Source organism: Salvelinus fontinalis, chromosome 5, assembly GCF_029448725.1.
Source record: "Salvelinus fontinalis isolate EN_2023a chromosome 5, ASM2944872v1, whole genome shotgun sequence".
Taxonomy (NCBI): domain Eukaryota; kingdom Metazoa; phylum Chordata; class Actinopteri; order Salmoniformes; family Salmonidae; genus Salvelinus; species Salvelinus fontinalis.
In genome coordinates, this window is record NC_074669.1 from 62,545,544 (window position 1) to 62,556,246 (window position 10,703).

General features: G+C 45.6%; 1 protein-coding gene across 1 annotated transcript in view; it reads left to right on the top strand.

Annotated features, from left to right (window-relative positions):
* Positions 1-9,909: 9,909 nt before the first annotated feature.
* Positions 9,910-10,703, top strand: part of LOC129856012 (intelectin-like) — a 16,445-nt gene continuing 15,651 nt past the window's right edge. The window contains exon 1 of the mRNA XM_055924141.1: positions 9,910-9,960. The gene's annotated coding sequence lies outside the window, so the exon portion shown is untranslated. The remainder of the gene's footprint in view (positions 9,961-10,703) is intronic.

The following is a 10,703-nucleotide window of genomic DNA, read 5'->3' on the forward strand; positions in this document are numbered from 1 at the left end:
CGTCTGTCTATGGGGAACATGGTTGCTCGACATGCTCGACACACTCAGTTTTACACCACAAATACACCAGAAAATTGGCCAACAATCTGTTCACTTATCAGGGCCGACCCCGATACGTGGGACAGATGTAAATTAATCCCTAATCGAATGGAAATCGTCTTCAGAAATGACTTTGTCAAAGCAACACAACAACTAGGGCTTTACAATGATGGTGATACTGGGAGACGTGGTGGGAGGAAGTGGGTTGAAATCTGATTTAATGAAATATCCACGTGGTTAATATTAAAGGACATTTCATTCAAACATGAGACTTTTCAAATTCAATATTGGTGCACAATTTCTGCTTAAAATATCAAAGGGATGCAAAAGGTTCTCATTTCATGGAATGACCCATAAGGTAATTTTTTAAATAATATCTAAAGTATATAAGGTTATTATCATAATATCTACAGTATATAGGGGTATTATCATAATGTCTACAGTATATAGGGGTATTATCATAATGTCTACAGTATATAGGGGTATTATCATAATGTCTACAGTATATAAGGGTATTATCATAATGTCTACAGTATATAGGGGTATTATCATAATGTCTACAGTATATAGGGGTATTATCATACTGTCTACAGTATATAGGGGTATTATCATACTGTCTACAGTATATAAGGGTGTTATCATACTGTCTACAGTATATAAGGGTATTATCATAATGTCTACAGTATATAGGGGTATTATCATACTGTCTACAGTATATAGGGGTATTATCATAATGTCTACAGTATATAGGGGTATTATCATAATGTCTACAGTATATAGGGGTATTATCATACTGTCTACAGTATATAGGGGTATTATCATAATATCTACAGTATATAAGGGTATTTTTTAAACTGTATTCCTCTGCAAACTAGGCAGACATTTTATGTAATTTAAAGTTTATTTCTCTAAAGACTTTATTCTAAAGCTATAGGTTACATCCCACATAGCACCCTATTGGTCCTGGTCAAAAGTAGTGCACGACAGCTATATAGGCCTTGGTCAAAAGTAGTGCACGACAGCCCTATAGGCCCTGGTCAAAAGTAGTGCACGACAGCTATATAGGCCTTGGTCAAAAGTAGTGCACGACAGCTATATAGGCCTTGGTCAAAAGTAGTGCACGACAGCTATATAGGCCTTGGTCAAAAGTAGTGCACGACAGCTATATAGGCCTTGGTCAAAAGTAGTGCACGACAGCTATATAGGCCTTGGTCAAAAGTAGTGCACGACAGCCGAATAGGCCCTGGTCAAAAGTAGTGCACGACAGCCCTATAGGCCCTGGTCAAAAGTAGTGCACGACAGCCCAATAGGCCCTGGTCAAAAGTAGTGCACGACAGCCCAATAGGCCCTGGTCAAAAGTAGTGCACGACAGCCCTATAGGCCCTGGTCAAAGGTAGTGCACGACAGCCCAATAGGCCCTGGTCAAAAGTAGTGCACGACAGCCCAATAGGCCCTGGTCAAAAGTAGTGCACGACAGCCCAATAGGCCCTGGTCAAAAGTAGTGCACGACAGCCCAATAGGCCCTGGTCAAAAGTAGTGCACGACAGCCCAACAGGCCCTGGTCAAAAGTAGTGCACGACAGCCCAATAGGCCCTGGTCAAAAGTAGTGCACTACATAGAGAATAGGGTGCCATTTCGGACGCAGGCGGTCTATAAGAGTCTGCCTAATGACTGTACTTGTTTCATATCCTTCATTCCCTTCAGATCTAGTACCATTACTGCTTAGGGAAGCTATTAACTGGAGCACACCTCCACCCATTTCCTGCCACTTGGGTGTGCGAAGGCCAAATGTGCCCTGAGGGCAGCAGGTGCGGCAGATAATGGTTCCCGTGGGAACTGTTAATTGGTTTTAACTGTCTGGGGTATGTGTCAGGGTTAAATTGAGAAGTAAGTACACATGACAGGTCAGAGAGGAGGGAGGGTTAGTCAACTAATGCTACACTGCTGGAGAGATAGATAGAGAGAGAGAGAGAGAGAGAGAGAGAGAGAGAGAGAGAGAGAGAGAGAGAGAGAGAGAGAGAGAGAGAGATGTACAATATTTGTCATGATGAACTGTGGAAAGTTCATGTGAATACACGTTTAAGATATACAATATCCTTGAGTGTCTGTATGTGTGAGAATTCAGGTAGTTTAAGACTAGCCTGGAGAAATCCAGTCTGTTTGTGCTAACTTTTCACTCCTTTCCATTCCATGAGTAGAATGTTAGCACAAACAGACTAGATTTCTCCAGGCTAGCCTGAGACTTGTCAGGACAAACCAACGGTAGAATTCCTCCCCGCCTAGACATCCAATGTGCAGGCATTGCATTGCATCAACCAATGGTTGCTTGCCACGTCATCGACTGTGCAGTCGGGTATCTGATTGCTGTGTTATATGATGTGGTTAGCAGACATGTCACATGTCTATCCAGGCCATTGTGAGATCTGGCATCTGCTGTAACGCAGTCGGGCAGGAACTCCACCATTACGGTGACCGCTCATCATTAGACTTAATGACTTTCACCTGGTCAGTTATTTCAGATCACTCCAGTGAAGGAGGGGATGTAATATTAATCCAGATTAAGGAGAGTAGACAGAGACCGAGGTGATGTAATATTAATCCAGATTAAGGAGAGTAGACAATCAGAAACCGATGTGATGTTGATATGCATGTGCTTTTGAAGGAGTAACTATGTGAACATGAGACAGTGAAGAGGGGTCTGTGTGGTTTCTGTTATAGAAGGGTTGTTATTGTTGTTCCTGATTGGCTTCAGGTGAAAGTCCACCATTGAGGCTGACGATACAGAGAGAGTGTATCAACTATGTTTTTATGTTCGTTTTTTTGCGTTGTTTTCAACTTATATTTTAACATATTTTGTCAATAATGTTGCTGCTACCGTCTCTTATGACCGAAAATCCCTTCTGGACATCAGAAACACGATTACTCACCATGAACTGGCAGAAGCTTTTTTTCCCTTTGTGTACGACGTAAAGGACATACTGCTTTTCCCGCGAACAGAAAAAGAGGGCGATCGAATTAACCCCCTCTGCCTTCCGTTCTGCTAGCTAACGTGCATGTCATTGAAAAATACAATTTGACGACCGACGAGGAAGATTAAACTACCAACAGGACATTAAAACGGGTCATATCTTATGCTTCACAGAGTCGTGGCTGAATGACGACATTATCAACATACAGCTGGCTGGTTATACACTGCACCGGCAGGATAGAACAGGAGCGTCTGGTAAGACAAGGGGTGGCTGGTTATACGCTGTATTGGCAGGATAGAACAGCGGCGTCTGGTAAGACAAGGGGCGGCAGTCTATGAATATTTGTAAACAACAGCTGCTGCATGATATCTAAGGAAGTCTCGAGCCATTGTTTGCCTGAGGTAGAGTATCTCATGATAAGCTGTAGACCACACTATCTACCTAGAGAGTTTTCATCTGTATTTTTTGTAGCTGTTTACATACCACCACAGACCGATGCTGGCACTAAGACCGCATTCAATGAGCTGTATTCTGCCATAAGCAAACAGGAAAATGCTCATCCAGAGGCAGCACTTCTAGTGGCCGGGGACTTTAATTAAGGGAAACTTAAATCCGTTTTAACAAATTTCTATCAGCATGTTAAATGTGGAACCAGAGGGAAAAAAATTCTAGACCATCTTTACTCCACACCCAGAGACGCGTACAAAACTCTCCCTTGCCCTCCATTTGGCAAATCTGACCATAACTCTATCCTCCTGATTCCTGCTTGCAAGCAAAAATGAAATCAGGAAGCACCAGTGACCCGGTCAATGAAGAAGTGGTCAGATGAAGTAGATGCTAAGCTACAGGACTGTTCTGCTAGCATGTTCCGGGATTCTTCCGATGGCATTGAGGAGTACACCACATCAGTCATTGGCTTCATCAATAAGTGCATCGATGACGTCGTCCCCACAATGACCATATGTACATACCCCAATCAGAAGTCATGGATTACAGGCAACATCCGCACTGAGCTAAAGGCTAGAGCTGCCGATTTCAAGGAGCGGGACTCTGACCCGGAAGCTTATAAGAATTCCCGCTATGCCCTCCGACGAACCATCAAACAGGCAAAGCGTCAATACAGGACTAATATCGACTCGTACAACACCGGCTCCAAGGCTCATCGGATGTGACAGGGCCTGCAAACCATTACAGACTACAAAGGGAAGCACAGCCGAGAGCTGACCGGTGACACAAGCCTACCAGACGAACTAAACTACTTCTATGCTCGCATCGAGGCAAATTGTTATGCGGAGTGGAACAGGGGAACCCAAGAGCAGACTGGGATGAAGTAACCAAGGTATTTATTGAAACACAGGGGGAAGATGGAGTGCAGGTCAGGGGAAGCTCGGGCGGGTTAATGGAAACCAGGTCCGAAGGCTGAGGCTGAGGCGAGAGAGGTTGAGACAGGGTAAGCAGGTCCGGAGGGGAATCCAGGGTTGACTCCTGATTTAACAGTATTGGATCAGCATAAGGAAAGTACAGGACACATTCAGTCTGCACCAAGCCAGTCTTTCAGTCCCTAACGGGGATTAAAGGAGTGCACATTTCAGGAAGAAGCCCTAGGGAGCATCTCATTTGAAGAAAGTGCTTTTTTCGTCGCCTAGAGGAGTTGGTTTAATTTAGGTCTGGGAAACCATCCCTATAATGTGAGTTGTTGAATTTAAAATCCACAAGTGACATATTTTTGTAATGGCTGTCGTCGGTGGAAGAAGGTGAGGACCAAGGTGCAGCGTGGTAAGTGTTCATGATATTTAATAATAATCAAAACTGAACACTGAATAACAAAACAACAAAGAAACAACCGAAACAGTTCTGTCTGGTGCAGACACACAAAGACTGAAAATAACCACCCACAAAACCCAACAGAAAACAGGCTACCTAAATATGGTTCCCAATCAGGGACAACGATTGACAGCTGCCTCTGATTGAGAACCATATCAGGCCAAACACAGAAATAGAAAATCATAGAAAAACTAACATAGACAACCCACCCAACTCACACCCTGACCATACTAAAACAAAAGACAAAACAAAGGAACTAAGGTCAGAACGTGACAATTTTTCTGAAGAATCATCATAGATGGATACAGCAGGATAGTTTAATACAGGATAAAACACACGTGAGCCACAGTATAAATACAATACCGTTTGGGGCCTTTTCCGTCTCTCCTCCAACCCTTCTTTCTCTCTTTCTTTCCTTCTATCTCTTTCTTTCGCTCTTTCTTTCTCTCTTTTACATCTAGGTCATGGCTCTGTAGTTACAACCTGAGGCAGAGATGCATACCAAATGGCAACCTATCCCCTATATAGTGCACACCTTTTGACCAGGACCCCATAGGTTTCTGTTCAAAAGTAGTGCACTATATAGGGAATAGGATGCCAAGTTGTCTTCATAATCCAGCTTGTTATACACTATGTTAGCTTTGACCCACTACTTATCCCATATGACCTGGTACCTAGCCTGTATCCCAAATGGCTCCTTATGAAGTGCACAACTTTTGACCAGGGCCCAATAGCACCCTATTCCCTATGTAGTGCACTACCTTTGACCAGGGCCTATAGGGAATACGGAGCCCTTTGAGACACAGTCCAAGTTTATATCAGACGTCAGAACCTCCCTCTGGGGATGGGGCTTAGCTTTGTATTACAGCTGGGTTTTCTTCCTGAGTGGAGAGGAGATCAGACTGCTGTCAGAGAGAGAGGAGACAGAGAGAGGAGGCAGAGAGAGAGACAGAGAGAGAGACAGAGAGAGGGGACAGAGAGAGGAGATCAGAGAGAAGAGGCAGAGAGAGGAGACAGAGAGAAGAGGCAGAGAGAGGAGACAGAGAGAGGAGACAGAGAGAGGAGGCAGAGAGAGGAGATCAGACTGCTGCAGTGAAAGAGAGGAGGCAGAGAGAGAGGCAGAGAGAGAGGCAGAGAGAGAGGCGGAGAGAGGAGACGGAGAGAGGAGGAAGAGAGAGGAGGCAGAGAGAGAGACAGAGAGAGAGAGACAGAGAGAGGAGACAGAGAGAGGAGGCAGAGAGAGGAGATCAGACTGCTGTAGCGAAAGAGAGGAGGCAGAGAGAGGAGATCAGACTGCTGTAGCGAAAGAGAGGAGGCAGAGAGAGGAGGCAGAGGGAGAGAAAGAGAAGAGGCAGAGAGAGGAGGAAGAGAGAGGAGGCAGAGAGAGACAGAGAGAGAGAGACAGAGAGAGAGAGACAGAGAGAGGAGACAGAGAGAGGAGGAAGAGAGAGGAGGCAGAGAGAGAGACAGAGAGAGAGAGACAGAGAGAGGAGACAGAGAGAGGAGGCAGAGAGAGGAGGCAGAGAGAGGAGGCAGAGAGAGAGGGCAGCGAGAGGAGGCAGAGCGAGGAGACAGAGAGAGGTGGCAGAGAGAGGTGGCAGAGAGAAGGACAGAGAGAGGGACAGAGAGAGGAGGCATAGAGAGGAGGCATAGTGCGGAGACAGAGAGAGGAGGCAGAGAGAGGAGGCAGAGAGACGAGACAGAGAGGAAAAGAGGAGAAGTGATGGAGAAAGGCACAAACAGAGGGGCTGAGGAGAGGAAAGAGAGGAGGATGAGAAGAGACAGAAACAAAAAGATTGCAGAGAAAAGGTGTCTGTATGAATCACATCTGGCATCACTAGTAGATAAAAGGAGACTGTAGGCATCTCATCAGAAATCACTAGTTGAGTAGAGGATGTAGGAATCACATCAGACATCACTAGTAGAGGAGAGGATGTAGGAATCACATCAGTTATCACTAGAACAGAAGAGGAGACTGTATGAATCACATCAGGCATCATTAGTAGAGAAGAGGAGACTGTAGAAATCACATCAGGCATCACTAGTAGAGTAGAGGAGACTGTAGGAATCACATCAGGCATCATTAGTAGAGAAGAGGAGACTGTAGAAATCACATCAGGCATCACTAGTAGAGTAGAGGAGACTGTAGGAATCACATCAGGCCTCACTAGTAGAGAAAATGAGACTGCACGTATCACATCAGGCATCACTAGTACAGAAAATGAGACAGTACGCAACAGATCAGGCATTATTAGTAGAGAAGAGGAGATTGGAGGAATCACACCAGGCATCACTAGCAGAGCAGAGGAGACTGTACGCATCACATCAGGCATCACTAGTAGAGAAAAGGAGACTGTAGACATCACATCAGGCATCACTAGTTGAGTAGAGGAGACTGTAGGCAGGACAGCAGGCATCACAAGTTTTATTCATGAAAATGACACCACGTTCTATAAATTAATGAGGCAGTCTACGTTTACGTCTCCAATGGCTCCCTATTCCCTACATAGTGCACTACTCTTGACCTGTAGCCCATGGGCCCTGGTCAAAAGAAGTGCACTATAGAGGGAATGTAGGGTGCCATTCTGGATGAATATTTCTATAAGAGGGCCAGATGGGTTGCCAGTTATTGTTCGTGCAGCATGGCCAGACCCCGTTGCCAGGTTGGGTTAAGGCACTTAATGCTGTTGGAGAAGCTGAATTATTTGTGTCCATGTCTCAGGAAGACTGTCTCTCTCTGTCTCTGTCTCTCTATTTCTATTTTTGTCTCTCTCTCTCTCTGTCTTTCTCTCTCTCTCTCTCTCTCTCGCTCTCTCTCTCTCTCTCTCTCTCTCTCTCTCTCTCTGTCTCTCTCCTCTCTCTCTGTGTCCTGAAGGACACAAACAGACTGGTCATCTCAGAGTCAGTGGTAGGAGAGAGAAAGAGAGAGGGGGAGAGATGGGGGAGAGAGAGGAAGGAGGGAGAGAGAGGGGGGAGATGGATAGAGAGAGGAGGGAAAGAGAAGGGGAGAGAGAGGGGAGAGAGAGGGAGAGAGATGAGGGAGAGAGAGAGGAGGGAAAGAGAAGGGGAGAGAGGGAGAGAGAGAGAGGGGGAGAAAGAGGAGGAGAGAGAGAGGGAGAGAGGAGAGAGAGGGTGAGAGGGGGGAGAGAGAGAAAGGGAGAGAGAGGAGGTAGAGGGAGGGGAGGGAGGGAGAGAGAGGGAGGGAGCGAGAGGGGGAAGGGGGAGAGAGGGAGAGATAGATAAGTGAGAGGGGGAGAGAGAGAAAGCTAGAGAGGGAGAGAGATGAGATACCTATCACAATGTTAATTGCTTTTCTGAATGTAAATGCAAGATACTTTACAATATCCTTATCAGTCTTTCAAGACGTGTGTGTGTGTGTGTGTGTGTGTGTGTGTGTGTGTGTGTGTGTGTGTGTGTGTGTGCGTGCGTGCGTGCGTGCGTGCGTGTGTGTGTGTCTCCGTGCACATTTAGTTATGTGAGTGTTGGATTAGTTATTCAGCTGGTTCATCTGGAGGGTAATCATAACGCTGTGAATGATTCACCTGGAGGATTTCACAGAGGACCTTCTCTCCGATGATCAACTCTCAGGACATTAGGAGAGACGACTCTAGACAGTCTCCTTTCTTACAAGCTCTTTCCCTTCGGGGGTTCCTGTTTCCACGTCTTCTCTCTCCTTGCTTCCCCCGTGATGTTTTCAAAAGGAGGCGAGGAGAGGACACAAGGAAATGTATAGAATCATATTGAGAAAGGGGCCTATGTGAAAATGCATCAAGAGAGAGGGCGAGAAGGAGAGATGTTGTGATTGTACAACTCTGGTGTGTTCTGTAATTGTAACAGCATGATGTTGGAAGATGAAAACCGTACGGAGTCAATGTCCACACTTCCATTGAAAACAACTGTCTGGCTCCCCTAGTGGTATGAACTGGGTACTGCATGAACAGATGGCCCCGTGGTCACCTGTCATCACCTGTGTATCTTAGCCCTGGGCCCTTGTCCACAAAGCCTCTCAGGGTGGGAGTGCTGATCTAGGATCAGTTTAGTCTTCTATAGACCATAATGAATAAGATGAAATGGACAGATCCTAGATCAGCACATATTCTATACTGAACAAAAGTATATAAGCAACACACGATTTTACTGAGTTACAGTTTATACGAGGAAATCAGCCAATTTAAATACATTCATTAGTCCCTAATCTATGGATTTCACATAACTAGGCAGGGGCACAGCCATGGGTGGGCCTGTCTCCCACGTGGGTGGGCCTATGCCCTCCCAGGCCCAGACAAACAGAAGGCTGGGCCTGGGAAGTTGGAATCAGTCAATATTCAATCAGGTTACGTCTGAAATGGCACCCTATTACCTATATAGTGCACTTGTTTTGACCTTATGGGCCCTGGATAAAAGAAGTGCACACTATAGGGAATAGGGTGCTATTTGAGACATACTTCAAACGAATATTGACTGATTCCTACTTCCTTATTCTGTAGGACTTTGTTTCCAGTCTCTCAGACCTGGCAGACAGGAGACAAGGTGTGTCTGTAGGTAACGGGTTGGGTCCAGTTTCCAGTCTCTCAGACCTGGCAGACAGGAGACAAGGTGTGTCTGTAGGTAACGGGTTGGGTCCAGTTTCCAGTCTCTCAGACCTGGCAGACAGGAGACAAGGTGTGTCTGTAGGTAACGGGTTGGGTCCAGTTTCCAGTCTCTCAGACCTGGCAGACAGGAGACAAGGTGTGTCTGTAGGTAACGGGTTGGGTCCAGTTTCCTCAACTGTTGTAATGGCCTCACACAGATTACAGGCTTTAAAGCAGCAACCAAAGCAGCATGAAAATCTTTTATGAGTTCTTTATGGATGATCAACTAGGGTTATTGTTTTACCTTTTTGGACATTAACCCTGTTTTGGAAGGCTTGTACTTTCCTGTAAAAAGGAACTAAATCATTATTGATCAAAACAAGTTTGTTCCTTATTATAGCTTTGTTTCCAGTTTTATGGCTCAGACGTGACAGATAAGAAGACGTGAATCTCTCAGAGCTGGCATAAATACGGGCAGTGTTAAGGGTTGGCAGCATAAAGATCCTCCGGGGACGCAGGCATTTGACAGATCCTTCACTGAAACCTCCTTACAGCAGGTAACTCAACGTTCACTTCTGGTGATACTGTAATATGGGATAACAAGGGATCAGCTTTAGGTATGTTTGTTACGTGGTTTATCTGGATGGAAACATTACTCGTTGTGGAATGTCATCATACAAGTTGTACCTTTTAATGTGAAAGAATAACATGTTGGGGATTGGTTGATGTCTCTCTCTCTTCTCCATAGACATGTTGTCCTGTCTTCTCCTGTGGTTGATGAGTCTCTCTCTCTTCCCCATAGACATGTTGTCCTGTCTTCTCCTCTGGTTGATGAGTCTCTCTCTCTTCCCCATAGACATGTTGTCCTGTCTTCTCCTGTGGTTGATGTCTCTCTCTCTCTTCCCCATAGACATGTTGTCCTGTCTTCTCCTGTGGTTGATGAGTCTCTCTCTCTTCCCCATAGACATGTTGTCCTGTCTTCTCCTGTGGTTGATGAGTCTCTCTCTCTTCCCCATAGACATGTTGTCCTGTCTTCTCCTGTGGTTGATGTCTCTCTCTCTCTTCTCCATAGACATGTTGTCCTGTCTTCTCCTGTGGTTGATGAGTCTCTCTCTCTTCCCCATAGACATGTTGTCCTGTCTTCTCCTCTGGTTGATGAGTCTCTCTCTCTTCCCCATAGACATGTTGTCCTGTCTTCTCCTGTGGTTGATGTCTCTCTCTCTCTTCCCCATAGACATGTTGTCCTGTCTTCTCCTGTGGTTGATGTCTCTCTCTCTCTTCCCCATAGACATGTTGTCCT